At 40.9% G+C, this 14,568-nt stretch overlaps 5 non-coding genes and 1 pseudogene across 5 annotated transcripts; all 6 read right to left on the reverse strand.

Annotated features, from left to right (window-relative positions):
- Nucleotides 1-786: 786 nt before the first annotated feature.
- Nucleotides 787-977, reverse strand: LOC141194239 (U2 spliceosomal RNA). Its single transcript, XR_012267027.1, has one exon. It is a non-coding gene; the product is annotated as a U2 spliceosomal RNA (small nuclear RNA).
- A 1,115-nt stretch (nt 978-2,092) lies between these two features.
- On the reverse strand, nt 2,093-2,272 carry LOC141193729 (U2 spliceosomal RNA; annotated as a pseudogene).
- A 6,360-nt stretch (nt 2,273-8,632) lies between these two features.
- Nucleotides 8,633-8,818, reverse strand: LOC141193673 (U2 spliceosomal RNA). The gene has a single exon (XR_012266563.1). It is a non-coding gene; the product is annotated as a U2 spliceosomal RNA (small nuclear RNA).
- A 2,853-nt stretch (nt 8,819-11,671) lies between these two features.
- Nucleotides 11,672-11,862, reverse strand: LOC141194211 (U2 spliceosomal RNA). Its single transcript, XR_012267000.1, has one exon. It is a non-coding gene; the product is annotated as a U2 spliceosomal RNA (small nuclear RNA).
- A 1,115-nt stretch (nt 11,863-12,977) lies between these two features.
- Nucleotides 12,978-13,168, reverse strand: LOC141193578 (U2 spliceosomal RNA). The gene has a single exon (XR_012266484.1). It is a non-coding gene; the product is annotated as a U2 spliceosomal RNA (small nuclear RNA).
- Nucleotides 13,169-14,283: 1,115 nt separating this feature from the next.
- Nucleotides 14,284-14,472, reverse strand: LOC141193638 (U2 spliceosomal RNA). Its single transcript, XR_012266535.1, has one exon. It is a non-coding gene; the product is annotated as a U2 spliceosomal RNA (small nuclear RNA).
- Between the last annotated feature and the right edge of the window lie 96 nt (nt 14,473-14,568).

A 14,568-nucleotide genomic window follows, 5' to 3' on the forward strand; every position in this document is an offset into this window, starting at 1 on the left:
GCTGCTGCTGCTGGCTGTCCAGCAGCAGACTGAAGGTGGCTGCTGCTGTGCACAGGTATATAAAGGCTCAGAGCCTATTATGACACGCGCAGCCAGCATTCCATTGCCACATTCCATCTACTGCAGGCAGGATACCTGGCTGGCTAAATGTCGCTGAGAAGCTCACAGAGACCGCCATAAGCAACAGTTTAACAGAATGCCACAGACTAATCAACCAAACTTTTTGGGTTGGGTTCTCTTTTATAGTCTGCAGGCATTAAATGAAAGAAGTCAGTGTTCCAGCAGAAGGAGACAACGTTTCAGAAAAGGCATTGTAGCAAACCAAAAAAGAAATTTTAAGCGCAGCAGAGTAACCAGCGCACATACCTGTTAGCTCAGGTGAGTTTAAAAGGCTGCTGTTGATAACAAGGGCATTTGCTAAATAGATGGTGTGTGTGCAACAATATACTGAAAGGTCAATTATATTGTGCAGCTTATCTCACCACCTGTAGTTATTTAGGTGAAAGCTCCAAAATGCTTGCCTAATATGTCTGTTTATCCAAAAGGAAGTAAAAAGGGAGAGCTAGAAAGATAGCATTGCATCACATTACATGGCAATGCAATGCACAGTTGCTGAAGTTGAACCAAAATGAGCTTGTAATCTGGCTTCTGCAACTTTGAACATGAAAAATCCAATGAGGAGAAGAAAAGCAAAGCCAAAGAGTCCATCCCAAAATCCGACAAACAAGCAAAATGAACAAAAAACATTGAATTCAATTCTTTCTGATTTTAGAAACTGCATTAAAGAAGGGGTGCACCGGTCCTGGAGAAACTGCAATACCAGGTCAATGCGTGGAGTGGACAGAGCAAGCTCTTTTTCCATCTCCCTGTTCTAAAAATCCATTTAATATATGGTCCCCAGATAGGGGACGTATCAGATATTAAACTGATAAGAACAGATACTACACTTGATCTTAGCCAAAAGGCCGAGAAGCGATAACCAGAATTGGTTTCAAACTACGGAGCCACCCAAGGATCCTGAAAAGTCCATTTGTGGAGATGAGCTCCTGGACTCCCGTTAAGAAGACATGTTGTCAACCTCTAGATCCCTTACATGCCTGCACTTTTCGGCTTGCTGCTGCTGCAATCCACGCGTTTTAGATCTGCATAACTCCACCTCTTTAAACACAGCACCTTCACCCCCTGCTGTTCCCACCCGCCTCAACACCGTTGGAAGGGAGGAGAACCAATTAAGGCGGGGGGTGGGGTGGAACGAGCAGCTGTCTACCCTTAGCAGGAGGGCTCCTGATTACATACCTCTCCTGCTGCTGCTGCTGCTGGCTGTCCAGCAGCAGACTGAAGGTGGCTGCTGCTGTGCACAGGTATATAAAGGCTCAGAGCCTATTATGACACGCGCAGCCAGCGTTCCATTGCCACATTCCATCTACTGCAGGCAGGATACCTGGCTGGCTGAATGTCGCTGAGAAGCTCACAGAGACCGCCATAAGCAACAGTTTAACAGAATGCCACAGACTAATCAACCAAACTTTTTGGGTTGGGTTCTCTTTTATAGTCTGCAGGCATTAAATGAAAGAAGTCAGTGTTCCAGCAGAAGGAGACAACGTTTCAGAAAAGGCATTGTAGCAAACCAAAAAAGAAATTTTAAGCGCAGCAGAGTAACCAGCGCACATACCTGTTAGCTCAGGTGAGTTTAAAAGGCTGCTGTTGATAACAAGGGCATTTGCTAAATAGATGGTGTGTGTGCAACAATATACTGAAAGGTCAATTATATTGTGCAGCTTATCTCACCACCTGTAGTTATTTAGGTGAAAGCTCCAAAATGCTTGCCTAATATGTCTGTTTATCCAAAAGGAAGTAAAAAGGGAGAGCTAGAAAGATAGCATTGCATCACATTACATGGCAATGCAATGCACAGTTGCTGAAGTTGAACCAAAATGAGCTTGTAATCTGGCTTCTGCAACTTTGAACATGAAAAATCCAATGAGGAGAAGAAAAGCAAAGCCAAAGAGTCCATCCCAAAATCCGACAAACAAGCAAAATGAACAAAAAACATTGAATTCAATTCTTTCTGATTTTAGAAACTGCATTAAAGAAGGGGTGCACCGGTCCTGGAGATACTGCAATACCAGGTCAATGCGTGGAGTGGACAGAGCAAGCTCTTTTTCCATCTCCCTGTTCTAAAAATCCATTTAATATATGGTCCCCAGATAGGGGACGTATCAGATATTAAACTGATAAGAACAGATTTTTTTTTTTTTTTTTTTTTATCCATCATCGTGTTTTTTTTTTTTTTTTTTTTTTTATATATATATATATATATATATATACATATATATTTCCTTCTTTCCTTTTTCTTAACTTTCTTTTTAACTTTTTTTTTTTTTTTTCCTGTAATTATAATTTGTATTTTTCCAGAAAAAGATTTTCAATGACAACAAAGGCTACACAGTAAGTATATTCCATTCATTTTGCTTCCACAATACATCTGCTTTTCTTATGCCCAAAACCATTTTGTCCTTCCAAAAATACATAAATAAATAACTTAGACACAACTTAATACACTGTTCAACAGACACTTCATTATGTTTAAAAATCAAAATGTTTCTCACCTTCCAAATTGCCATCTTTACACATGTTATAATCACCCACACCACCTTAAAATCTTCTTCCTTTACACCCATCCCATAGAACACCCTGTTAAAATCTAAAAAATTAACATTACTCACAGCTTTAATCAGATTGCACATTTTCCTCCAGACTTTTTGTGCAAACTCGCAATTCCAGAATACGTGCATAGGAGTCTCACTACCTCCACATCTCTGTCTTGGACATTTTTCAAAACGAACAAGACCACGTCTATGCTGAAATTCTCGTGTCGGTAAGCACTCCTTTATTATACACCATAACAAATCTTTATGTTCATTTGATAAGAACACATAGTTTACATTCAGCCAAATCCTGTCCACTATCTTTGGCATAAAGTGCTCCACTGGACTAGTGTTTAACCTTCCTTCCAAGACTTGTAATATCTTTTTATGACACCTCAGTACCTTAAGATCAAAACCTTTTAGATCATAATCTCTCAAAATCTTTTCCAGCACAACATAGTTACTTGGGGGTAAAAATCTATAAGGTCTATTCAATCTCATGTCCACCCACTTATATTTTCTTATATAGAAACCCAAATTATAAATAGAAAAGGCTTTAAGCTTCGATTCTGACCCTAATAAAATATTTATGCAGTTTGCCATATACTTTGCATATAAAAAGGCTTTGATATCAGGATAACCTTTACCACCTTTCTTTTTTGGCTTATACAATTCTTCGCGCTTAACCCTTTCCATTTTTGATCTCCATAAAAAATTAAAACATACTTTAATAATTTTTTTCATCGCATTGACAGGTGGAATAAAAATGGTTGCAACATATAAAATCATTGGGAGTAAAACCTGCTTGATAATTAAAATCTTCCCTTCCAACGTTAGCTCTCTCAGATTCCAAAAAGACACCTTTTTCCTAACCCTCTCCAACAGTGATTCCCAATTTTTTACATTTCCACACTCTTCCGAAAAATAGATGCCTAAAATCTTTGCTTCAAAGACTCTCAATAATTTACAATCGGATTCTAAGATAAAACCGCCCATCGTTAAAACACCAGATTTCTCCAAATTGATCTTAAAACCTGATGCCGCCCCAAACCATTCAACCGTTCTTAAAACCCTATTCATACTTCTTAAATCTTTTACAAAAACAGTCACATCATCCATAAAAGCCACCACTTTAACCTGCTCTCCCCAACTCCCAGGAATAAAAAAACCATTAATCACTTTGTCTTTCCTAAAAGCAGTTAAAAGAGGCTCAATCGCACAGATAAAAAGAATAGGGGATAAGGGGCATCCCTGTTTCACCCCACAATTAATCTTTACACTTCCAGATAAAAACCCATTTACAGATACTTTACTAAAACATGCTTGATACAAGGATTTAATACGTTTACTAAAATCATCCGGGCAACCCATTCTCCTTAAAACATCGAATAAAAAATCATGGGCGACTCTATCATAAGCCTTTTCAAAATCCAGAGTAATTAACGCCATCTTCTGTCTTCTATCGGAAACATCCCATATTATGTCTCTAATTAAAATCAACGAGTCACTGATCTTCCGCGTTGGAACTGCACACGTTTGGTCTATATCTATCACCGAACTCACCACTTTCTTTAATCTATTTGCCAACAGCTTCGCATAAACTTTATAATCTGTATTTAAAAGAGTAATCGGTCTCCAGTTTTTTAGCAATTCTCTATCACCTCTTTTGTATAATAAAACAATTACCCCCTCCAACCATGACTCCGGGACACGACATAAAGACTCAACTTTTAAAAACATTTCATAAAATTCATTCCCCACAATATCCCATAATATTTTATAAAACTCAATGGGTAACCCATCCGACCCTGGTGTCTTACCGTTTTGCAATGTATTAACTGTATTAAAAACTTCTTCTTTTGAAATACCCTCTGATAATAATAATTTATTTTCCTTAGTAAAACACTTATCCAACCCTCCTAAAAAATGCTCCTTCAAAGACCTATCTGTATTTTTTGCTGAAAACAGGTTATCATAAAATTCTTTCACTTTCATCTTTTTCCCCTCCAAACTCCTTTCCCCCTCTAAAACCCCCATAAAGGCCTTTTTCTCACAGATTTTTTTAAAAAAGAATTTAGTACATTTCTCGTCTTCCTCCAACACCTTCACACGAGAATTAAAGATAATTTCTTTTCCTTTTTCTCTCAGACATTTTTGAATTTTTTCCTTCGTCACCATAATTTCCTCCTCCACATTAACTCCATTATTCCTAAACTGATACAGACACTGTAGATTTGCATTAAGGTTATTGTATGACTGTCGCTTATCCGCAGCTTTCCTCTTGCCTACTTCCATAAAGAATAATTTAACTTCCTTTTTCATGTAGTCCCACCATTTAAAAGTAGAGTCAAAACATTTCTTTTCTAATTTCAGTTTCTCAAAGAAAAATTTAAAATCCTCCCTTACCTCCTTATGCTGTAACAATGATACATTCAGTTTCCAATGAGACGGCCTTTTTCCCTCATCCGCCTCTACCATCAGTGTACATTCAATTATTCTATGATCAGAAAAAGGTGCTTTATGCGTTTTAAAATTAGAACAAGTAAAATCCTTGGATATAAACAAATAATCTATTCTCGAGGAACAACCTCTTCCTTCCCAAGTAATTTCATACTCCTTCTTCTGCCCGTCCAACCACCAAGCATCTTTTAGGTTAAAAGAAGATAAAATACCCTTGAGACAAGAAACCGAACCATCTTTTACATTATTTAGTTGACAATTAAAATCTCCCCCTAAAATTACTGGAACTACACCTGGGATAAAAAGCTGCAAAATTTCAAACAAATGTAACCTTAAAACTTTTTCTGTATTGGCATAAATATTAAAACATCTATATTTCTTCCCATTCCTTTCTACATCCACTCTTAGAATCCTACCAGGGTATATTTCTTCGTAGTTGGTAATCTCCCATTCCCTGGAACATATAAAACCAACCCCATCACTTCTGAATTCATTCCCGCCTGAAAAACATAAATTACCCTTCCATATACCCCGTAAAAAATCATAATTTAACTTCTTTGACAAATTACATTCTTGAAGAAATACAAAATCAAAATTTTCATTATTAAAATAGTCATAAATCACAGTTCTTTTATATAAGTCATTGAAACCCTGAACATTCAGGGAAGCTGCCCTGATCATCTTTTAGTGACTGGCACCGGGCTATCTCCCCCGCCCTCATCGGATTGCAAAGCACTTTCATCGATACTCAGCCCTTCCGACTCTGATGTACTGGAAATGTCAAAATCCTTTTCACAAGCAAATACTTTTACTACACATGGCCCTACACCACGCTCTTTATCATCTACACTTCTTTTCAAAATTTTTGATGAATCCATCCTTTCCTGACCACAGGGTATACTCTGAGATAAAAACTCCCTAGGGGAAGGCCCTATTACAGGCAGGCTTTGACTTTTCACTACCACCACCTTTCCCCCTGCGCCTCCCTTTTTTACTTCACCCCCTTGTTCTTTTATATTACTCTCTTTGCTTGGTGGAGGGACTTTCTGCATTAATTGTCCCACACCCACCAGCACAGACTTCAATTCTTCAATCCTCCGTTCTTCATTCTTCTTTTCTTCTTTCTTCTTTTCTTCTTTCTTCTGCTCTTCCTTCTCCCGACCTTCTTTCTTCTGCTCTTCTCTGTTCTTATCTTCTTCTAACTCCTTCTCCTTCTTCCTTTCTTCCATCTTTCTTTTCTCATCCTCCTCCGACCTCCTCCCTCTCTCTTCTTTCTTTCTCTTCTCTTCTTCCGGTGTTTTCTTCTTCTTTACTTTTCTCACCTCCTCCATTTCCTGCTCATCAGTTCTCTTTTCACTTGCTTCCTCACCATCCTCGGCTTCATTCTGCCGATGTTCTGATGAAGTATCCATCTCCTCCTCGCCTCCTTTCTTCTTATTTGGACATGCATCCTCCTGATGAGCTGAACCGGGACACCTACAACACTTTTTGCACACAATATCCAAATGTCCATATTTACGGCACCCATAACAGTAATTAGGCATACCCGAAAAAAACAGATATCCACGGCTACGATTAACATAGACATTTGGTGGTGGTCTAAGTACCCCACCTTCTTCTTCTGGGTCCTTCTTGAAGGCTACCAGAAAAACCCTTTTTCCGTTCCACACTCCGAACCTAGTTTCCCCACGTTTTCTTGGGATAACTTTCTCACAATATGCACTTAGATAGTTTATTACTTCACTATCAGTAACAAATGGACTGAACAAATGTATTGTTAGCAGTTTCATGGAGAACTGAAAGGAGGGAATCACTCTCACTCCAACAAAAAGCTCGTTCTCCCTATTAACTTCATAGAGAGTATAGGCTCTTTCACACTGAGAGTTCCCCATTAAAGTTAAATCATATATCCCTCTCGAAAAAAAGGATTGAAAACAAAAAAGTTCCTCCTTTTCAATCTTCAGAAATTTACAAATCTCTCTGAAGATAAACTCGGAATCCTTTTCCTGCCGATAACCAGGAGCCACCAACAAACGGAGTGTATCCTTCAAAGGATAATCCTCTGAAAAATAGTCATTGGAATTGTTCTCCCGATTTTCCCTCCTACCTCCAAATGGCCTCTTCGATTCCATATTCTTTTCCTCCTTCTTTTTCCACAGATGATCAGGAAAAAAAACGACACAGCAGATCGCAGCTCCACCCGGATTTCAATCCTCTTCGTCCTACCGACCTCCACACCACGAAAAAGAACCGTCCTCCAGGAAGAAAAGGCAAATCTAGACTTTGCTCCACACCCAATAGCAGCAGCTGGACCAAGATCCAGAAGGCCGAGTGCAAAGATCCACCTAGATCACCTTGGCCAAATGACGCAACCCACTACAGATCGCAGCCAAAAGGCCGAGAAGCGATAACCAGAATTGGTTTCAAACTACGGAGCCACCCAAGGATCCTGAAAAGTCCATTTGTGGAGATGAGCTCCTGGACTCCCGTTAAGAAGACATGTTGTCAACCTCTAGATCCCTTACATGCCTGCACTTTTCGGCTTGCTGCTGCTGCAATCCACGCGTTTTAGATCTGCATAACTCCACCTCTTTAAACACAGCACCTTCACCCCCTGCTGTTCCCACCCGCCTCAACACCGTTGGAAGGGAGGAGAACCAATTAAGGCGGGGGGTGGGGTGGAACGAGCAGCTGTCTACCCTTAGCAGGAGGGCTCCTGATTACATACCTCTCCTGCTGCTGCTGCTGCTGGCTGTCCAGCAGCAGACTGAAGGTGGCTGCTGCTGTGCACAGGTATATAAAGGCTCAGAGCCTATTATGACACGCGCAGCCAGCGTTCCATTGCCACATTCCATCTACTGCAGGCAGGATACCTGGCTGGCTGAATGTCGCTGAGAAGCTCACAGAGACCGCCATAAGCAACAGTTTAACAGAATGCCACAGACTAATCAACCAAACTTTTTGGGTTGGGTTCTCTTTTATAGTCTGCAGGCATTAAATGAAAGAAGTCAGTGTTCCAGCAGAAGGAGACAACGTTTCAGAAAAGGCATTGTAGCAAACCAAAAAAGAAATTTTAAGCGCAGCAGAGTAACCAGCGCACATACCTGTTAGCTCAGGTGAGTTTAAAAGGCTGCTGTTGATAACAAGGGCATTTGCTAAATAGATGGTGTGTGTGCAACAATATACTGAAAGGTCAATTACATTGTGCAGCTTATCTCACCACCTGTAGTTATTTAGGTGAAAGCTCCAAAATGCTTGCCTAATATGTCTGTTTATCCAAAAGGAAGTAAAAAGGGAGAGCTAGAAAGATAGCATTGCATCACATTACATGGCAATGCAATGCACAGTTGCTGAAGTTGAACCAAAATGAGCTTGTAATCTGGCTTCTGCAACTTTGAACATGAAAAATCCAATGAGGAGAAGAAAAGCAAAGCCAAAGAGTCCATCCCAAAATCCGACAAACAAGCAAAATGAACAAAAAACATTGAATTCAATTCTTTCTGATTTTAGAAACTGCATTAAAGAAGGGGTGCACCGGTCCTGGAGATACTGCAATACCAGGTCAATGCGTGGAGTGGACAGAGCAAGCTCTTTTTCCATCTCCCTGTTCTAAAAATCCATTTAATATATGGTCCCCAGATAGGGGACGTATCAGATATTAAACTGATAAGAACAGATTTTTTTTTTTTTTTTTTTTTTTTAGAACCTATTCAGGTTAAAATTAAAGTCCACTCCACAGTCCTCTTCTCCCCAAAGGGAGACAAGACGTGGACTCCAACTTAAATCATCATCAGGTTTTGGTACTTTTAATGTCAGAAAAAAAAATTACAAAAATACAACAATACTTACAAAGAAAGAAATGTTTCAGAACCTGAATGGATACCAAAAAAATAAAAATTAAATTATAACTGTATTAACAACAGTAATAACATCAAGTAAAATACTTGTAACCATTATCAAAAGCATGAACCCCAACCCAACTCAGAACCTTAAGGGACAAATCTTCAAACCTTGATGCTAAAAAAACTTGTTTCGATACACCATCTGGTATTCTATATTTCACACAAAAAACATTTTTATCTCTTATTAGTTCTTTCCTAACATTCTCTATAAGATAGTCCAAACGTTTCTCATCATACAACTTACGGTACAACCGGTTAAAATATTCTGCATTCTTTATAAACATAGGTTGTTGAAAAACAACTATATTTTCTTCCATTGCCACCTCCACTTCCTGTTCCTTTCTCTTTTCTTGCTTTTTAACCTTACCACGGCCAGTTCCCTGACTTACACCTCCCATTTCACTCTCTACCCTATCCCCCCAATCTACTCTTGTTTTCTCCATCTCCCTCTGCACTCCTACAGGTTTGCTTTCTTTTCCCTTTACCACCAACACCTTTTCTACACTTTCCTCCTTTCTCTCTACCAAAACCTTTTTAACCACTACCTCCTTCTCTTTATTTCTTTTCCTCTTTGGGCAATTCTTAAAAACATGCGTATCTTCCTGACACAAGTTGCACTTCCTCCGATCTTTACAATCCTTTGACTCATGATCACCTTTTTTGCAAAAACCACATACACCACCCGAACAATTTTCCTTTCCATGCCCGTATTGACGACAAACTCGACAAAAAGTGGGTATACCTCTGAAAAAAATATCACCATTTATATTACCCAACTTAAACCTAGCTGGGGGAAGCAACACAGTCCCCTGCTCATCTTCTTTGAAACGGACCAAAAATTTCCACTTCGAAGTCCAAAAACCAAATTCATTATAAATCTTCCCTTTTGGTGTTACTGACAAACAAAAAAACTCCAAAAATGTAAGAACATCCTCTTCGTCCACCAATGGAGAGTACATTTTAACAATGATCCATTTATCTCTAACGGGGAAGTGTGGCATTACACTTATCCCCTCCATTCTTTTATCCTGGCTTGCAGTCATTTTCCTTAGATATCCTTCAAAAAAAACTTTGTCAACAAAAACTATATCATAAACACCCCTCCTGGGGTAGTCCATTATCGCCAACACTTCTTCTGTCTTCAAACCAAAAAGATCCACAAGAACTTGACTCATCACATACCTAAAATCCTTTTGATCTCGAAAGTTCTCCTGAACAACCAAACGAATAGAATTCTGCACCTTAGCGAATTCAGGCACATGATCTTCCTCTCCTTCATGTGATGCTGCAGACATCTTCTTCACAAACAGGTTCTCCTCTTCTCAATAGAAACCTTCAACACCGAAGTGCCAGGTAGATGATCGCCTCCCGTTGCCCGGGGACTAATCCGACTCCCTAATAGCAGCAGGGAGGTGAAGCCCTGCTGAAAAACAGAGCGATCCCCCCAGGCCAAGGAGCCGGGTACCCCGAGCACCTCTCAGCCAAGACCAAGGCAGCAGCCGCTAGATCACTGCACTTGATCTTAGCCAAAAGGCCGAGAAGCGATAACCAGAATTGGTTTCAAACTACGGAGCCACCCAAGGATCCTGAAAAGTCCATTTGTGGAGATGAGCTCCTGGACTCCCGTTAAGAAGACATGTTGTCAACCTCTAGATCCCTTACATGCCTGCACTTTTCGGCTTGCTGCTGCTGCAATCCACGCGTTTTAGATCTGCATAACTCCACCTCTTTAAACACAGCACCTTCACCCCCTGCTGTTCCCACCCGCCTCAACACCGTTGGAAGGGAGGAGAACCAATTAAGGCGGGGGGTGGGGTGGAACGAGCAGCTGTCTACCCTTAGCAGGAGGGCTCCTGATTACATACCTCTCCTGCTGCTGCTGCTGCTGGCTGTCCAGCAGCAGACTGAAGGTGGCTGCTGCTGTGCACAGGTATATAAAGGCTCAGAGCCTATTATGACACGCGCAGCCAGCGTTCCATTGCCACATTCCATCTACTGCAGGCAGGATACCTGGCTGGCTGAATGTCGCTGAGAAGCTCACAGAGACCGCCATAAGCAACAGTTTAACAGAATGCCACAGACTAATCAACCAAACTTTTTGGGTTGGGTTCTCTTTTATAGTCTGCAGGCATTAAATGAAAGAAGTCAGTGTTCCAGCAGAAGGAGACAACGTTTCAGAAAAGGCATTGTAGCAAACCAAAAAAGAAATTTTAAGCGCAGCAGAGTAACCAGCGCACATACCTGTTAGCTCAGGTGAGTTTAAAAGGCTGCTGTTGATAACAAGGGCATTTGCTAAATAGATGGTGTGTGTGCAACAATATACTGAAAGGTCAATTATATTGTGCAGCTTATCTCACCACCTGTAGTTATTTAGGTGAAAGCTCCAAAATGCTTGCCTAATATGTCTGTTTATCCAAAAGGAAGTAAAAAGGGAGAGCTAGAAAGATAGCATTGCATCACATTACATGGCAATGCAATGCACAGTTGCTGAAGTTGAACCAAAATGAGCTTGTAATCTGGCTTCTGCAACTTTGAACATGAAAAATCCAATGAGGAGAAGAAAAGCAATGCCAAAGAGTCCATCCCAAAATCCGACAAACAAGCAAAATGAACAAAAAACATTGAATTCAATTCTTTCTGATTTTAGAAACTGCATTAAAGAAGGGGTGCACCGGTCCTGGAGATACTGCAATACCAGGTCAATGCGTGGAGTGGACAGAGCAAGCTCTTTTTCCATCTCCCTGTTCTAAAAATCCATTTAATATATGGTCCCCAGATAGGGGACGTATCAGATATTAAACTGATAAGAACAGATACTACACTTGATCTTAGCCAAAAGGCCGAGAAGCGATAACCAGAATTGGTTTCAAACTACGGAGCCACCCAAGGATCCTGAAAAGTCCATTTGTGGAGATGAGCTCCTGGACTCCCGTTAAGAAGACATGTTGTCAACCTCTAGATCCCTTACATGCCTGCACTTTTCGGCTTGCTGCTGCTGCAATCCACGCGTTTTAGATCTGCATAACTCCACCTCTTTAAACACAGCACCTTCACCCCCTGCTGTTCCCACCCGCCTCAACACCGTTGGAAGGGAGGAGAACCAATTAAGGCGGGGGGTTGGGTGGAACGAGCAGCTGTCTACCCTTAGCAGGAGGGCTCCTGATTACATACCTCTCCTGCTGCTGCTGCTGCTGGCTGTCCAGCAGCAGACTGAAGGTGGCTGCTGCTGTGCACAGGTATATAAAGGCTCAGAGCCTATTATGACACGCGCAGCCAGCGTTCCATTGCCACATTCCATCTACTGCAGGCAGGATACCTGGCTGGCTGAATGTCGCTGAGAAGCTCACAGAGACCGCCATAAGCAACAGTTTAACAGAATGCCACAGACTAATCAACCAAACTTTTTGGGTTGGGTTCTCTTTTATAGTCTGCAGGCATTAAATGAAAGAAGTCAGTGTTCCAGCAGAAGGAGACAACGTTTCAGAAAAGGCATTGTAGCAAACCAAAAAAGAAATTTTAAGCGCAGCAGAGTAACCAGCGCACATACCTGTTAGCTCAGGTGAGTTTAAAAGGCTGCTGTTGATAACAAGGGCATTTGCTAAATAGATGGTGTGTGTGCAACAATATACTGAAAGGTCAATTATATTGTGCAGCTTATCTCACCACCTGTAGTTATTTAGGTGAAAGCTCCAAAATGCTTGCCTAATATGTCTGTTTATCCAAAAGGAAGTAAAAAGGGAGAGCTAGAAAGATAGCATTGCATCACATTACATAGCAATGCAATGCACAGTTGCTGAAGTTGAACCAAAATGAGCTTGTAATCTGGCTTCTGCAACTTTGAACATGAAAAATCCAATGAGGAGAAGAAAAGCAAAGCCAAAGAGTCCATCCCAAAATCCGACACACAAGCAAAATGAACAAAAAACATTGAATTCAATTCTTTCTGATTTTAGAAACTGCATTAAAGAAGGGGTGCACCGGTCCTGGAGATACTGCAATACCAGGTCAATGCGTGGAGTGGACAGAGCAAGCTCTTTTTCCATCTCCCTGTTCTAAAAATCCATTTAATATATGGTCCTCAGATAGGGAACGTATCAGATATTAAACTGATAAGAACAGATACTACACTTGATCTTAGCCAAAAGGCCGAGAAGCGATAACCAGAATTGGTTTCAAACTACGGAGCCACCCAAGGATCCTGAAAAGTCCATTTGTGGAGATGAGCTCCTGGACTCCCGTTAAGAAGACATGTTGTCAACCTCTAGATCCCTTACATGCCTGCACTTTTCGGCTTGCTGCTGCTGCAATCCACGCGTTTTAGATCTGCATAACTCCACCTCTTTAAACACAGCACCTTCACCCCCTGCTGTTCCCACCCGCCTCAACACTGTTGGAAGGGAGGAGAACCAATTAAGGCGGGGGGTGGGGTGGAACGAGCAGCTGTCTACCCTTAGCAGGAGGGCTCCTGATTACATACCTCTCCTGCTGCTGCTGCTGCTGGCTGTCCAGCAGCAGACTGAAGGTGGCTGCTGCTGTGCACAGGTATATAAAGGCTCAGAGCCTATTATGACACGCGCAGCCAGCGTTCCATTGCCACATTCCATCTACTGCAGGCAGGATACCTGGCTGGCTGAATGTCGCTGAGAAGCTCACAGAGACCGCCATAAGCAACAGTTTAACAGAATGCCACAGACTAATCAACCAAACTTTTTGGGTTGGGTTCTCTTTTATAGTCTGCAGGCATTAAATGAAAGAAGTCAGTGTTCCAGCAGAAGGAGACAACGTTTCAGAAAAGGCATTGTAGCAAACCAAAAAAGAAATTTTAAGCGCAGCAGAGTAACCAGCGCACATACCTGTTAGCTCAGGTGAGTTTAAAAGGCTGCTGTTGATAACAAGGGCATTTGCTAAATAGATGGTGTGTGTGCAACAATATACTGAAAGGTCAATTATATTGTGCAGCTTATCTCACCACCTGTAGTTATTTAGGTGAAAGCTCCAAAATGCTTGCCTAATATGTCTGTTTATCCAAAAGGAAGTAAAAAGGGAGAGCTAGAAAGATAGCATTGCATCACATTACATGGCAATGCAATGCACAGTTGCTGAAGTTGAACCAAAATGAGCTTGTAATCTGGCTTCTGCAACTTTGAACATGAAAAATCCAATGAGGAGAAGAAAAGCAAAGCCAAAGAGTCCATCCCAAAATCCGACAAACAAGCAAAATGAACAAAAAACATTGAATTCAATTCTTTCTGATTTTAGAAACTGCATTAAAGAAGGGGTGCACCGGTCCTGGAGATACTGCAATACCAGGTCAATGCGTGGAGTGGACAGAGCAAGCTCTTTTTCCATCTCCCTGTTCTAAAAATCCATTTAATATATGGTCCCCAGATAGGGGACGTATCAGATATTAAACTGATAAGAACAGATTTTTTTTTTGACTTGGAATGTACCCAAACATAGGTACACCCGTTTATTGGATAAAACTTAATTACAATACATTAGATATGAACATAAAATCATTACATTTTAAAATGCATTCGTACATAAATTGATTTCAG

The sequence above is a fragment of the Phyllobates terribilis genome, unplaced genomic scaffold (assembly GCF_046119375.1).
Source record: "Phyllobates terribilis strain yellow unplaced genomic scaffold, ASM4611937v1 Scaffold_66__1_contigs__length_7565176, whole genome shotgun sequence".
In the NCBI taxonomy this organism is placed as follows: domain Eukaryota; kingdom Metazoa; phylum Chordata; class Amphibia; order Anura; family Dendrobatidae; genus Phyllobates; species Phyllobates terribilis.